Raw genomic sequence first — 2342 nt, 5'->3', positions numbered from 1 at the left:
TCACTGCAGGCCCGAGGGCCAGGATGTCACCAAATATACTGTGGACCTCAGGAGACTCGCGGCGCCGTGTGATTTTGGGGCACACCTTGACGAGGCTTTGCGGGACGTTTTCATTATGGGGATTGGCCACAAGGGCCTCCTTCACAAGCTGCTGGCCACGGAACCCACAGTCACTCTGACAAAGGCCATCACCATCAGCCGGGCACATATGACCTCGACTTGCAGCACCAAGCAAATGATCCACACAGTCTCGAACCCGGCAGGCACTGTCCACAGGATAGCGCCCACCACGGACAAAACTGCAGAACGTGGCTCTGCCCAAGGCAGAGAGTACGGATCTCGGGGTCCTGGAACTCAGAGTCCGCTGAGGGGGGCCAATCAAGCAGCACCAGGCTGGCGTTGTGGAGGAAGCCATGGGGCTCACCGGTGCAGGTTTGCGGAGTACACGTGCAATACCTGCCACACGAAAGGCCACCTTCAGCGTATGTGTAAAATAAATCAGAGTCACCATGTGGCTGAGGAGATGGGGGATGATCCACTGTTCAGCGAGGAGCAGGCAGAAGATGATGAGGTGTTGGGACTGTATACGTGTACCGACGATTCGCCCCCAGTGATAAGTGAAGTAAAAATCAACGGAGTCCCTGTGAGTATGGAAGTGGACACGGGCTCGGGTCCGTCGTTGATGAGTCGGAGAACTTTTGATAAACTGTGGATTAACCCAGCCGCACGACCCAAGCTGGTCCCGGTCACAGTGAAGCTGCGTACCTACACCAGGGAACTAATATCTGTTCTCGGCAGAGCGATGGTGCAGGTATCCCACGGGGACGAGACACACGGTTTACCTTTGTGGGTTGTTGCAGGCGATGGGCCGACACTCCTCGGCCGGAGGTGGATGGGGATGGTCCGTGAGAACTGGGAAGACTTCATCATTCCACAGGCTGCTGCTCCCCGGGGTGCTGCCGTGCCCCGGGTCCCCAGAGAGCAGCACCGACCGAGCTGGAGCTGCAGCCTCAATCCACCCACAGGCAAGTCCCAGGCCCGGGCCTCACACCAAGATCCCGCAGCCCCAGCCCCCACAGGCAAGCAGCCCTGCACAGAGGGGCCTAGTGGGGGGGGGGGGGTGAGCCGGCGGGGCGCTGCGGATGGGGTGCTGAGGGATCCAGGGGCCGGCGGTTCGGAAGAGCCCCGCCGAGGAGCTGGTAGCGTCGGGCGGCCATAACAGCCACAGGGGAGGCCGCTACGGAGGCCGCAGGGGACGCAGCAAGTGTGGCCGCTGGAGAGGCGGCAAGTCAGGTGGCAGCGGAGGGGAGCGGAGGCTGCAAAGGCGGAGGGCATTCGGAGCGGCGGAGAAGAAGATGGCGGCGGCATCGTGTCGGAGCTGCAGAGCATCAAAGATGGCGGCGCCCAAGGAGAAGCCTCGTGGAATCCTCCTGCATCAAAGATGGCGCCTTAAAGAGGAAATGCACCCGGGAGTCTTAAAAGGGCCTTACAAAGAGGTGGTCCCCACAAAGGACTTCTGTTTGGCAGAGCGAGTCTAAAATGAGCAATGTTAATGTGAGATAGTGAATTTATAATAAGAATTACTTTTTTAATGCTGAATGGCCACTGTATTTGTGTAAAATAATGGATGAAGTACAATTAATGATAACAGCTAACAAGGAAATCAAGGATCCGCGACCAGTCAATAACCAGTTAATATGTACCATACTAACGCACTGTCTATGCCCACCCGCCTTCCGTTGGACAAGTGTGATGTTATGTAATGATGTGTGTATCGTTGTCCTGCGTCCTGGTGGGGGGGGGGGAAGGTGATGTTATGTAATGATGTGTGTATCGTCCCAGTACCTTAAATGTAATGTAAGCACTATGCCACACCACAGAGGGCGCTGCGGTGGGAAACCCTGGTAGTACCTGCAACAGGTGCTATATAAGGCTGACCACCACACCTGGGAGGCACTCTGCAGCTGAACAATAAACGACGAAGGTCACAGCAGTTAGACTTACACCAGACCGTGTGGAGTCAGTGATTTGTGTGCTATATACACCACAGAAAAGATCCTTGATCTTCACGGGAGGGTCTCCTCTAACACTCCTAACCCACCACACACCTACTCAGATGCTCCTAGATGGGAGGATTAAGGACGGGACGGTGAGCAGTGCCCGCATTACTCACTGGATCCTGCTCTTCTCCTAGATGGACCTCAGAGTAGAAGGCCCCCGCGAGCCAAGGCTCGCAGCCAACCTAATCTATCCAGGGAAAGCCCACAGGTGCTCCATAGAAGGGGTATTGGAGGTAAACATTGGCCTTCGGGCGGGGTTACACCCTACAGGCCGGGACATCT

This window comes from Pristiophorus japonicus, chromosome 1, assembly GCF_044704955.1.
Source record: "Pristiophorus japonicus isolate sPriJap1 chromosome 1, sPriJap1.hap1, whole genome shotgun sequence".
Classification (NCBI taxonomy): domain Eukaryota; kingdom Metazoa; phylum Chordata; class Chondrichthyes; family Pristiophoridae; genus Pristiophorus; species Pristiophorus japonicus.
Note: the sequence above shows the minus strand (reverse complement) of the source record.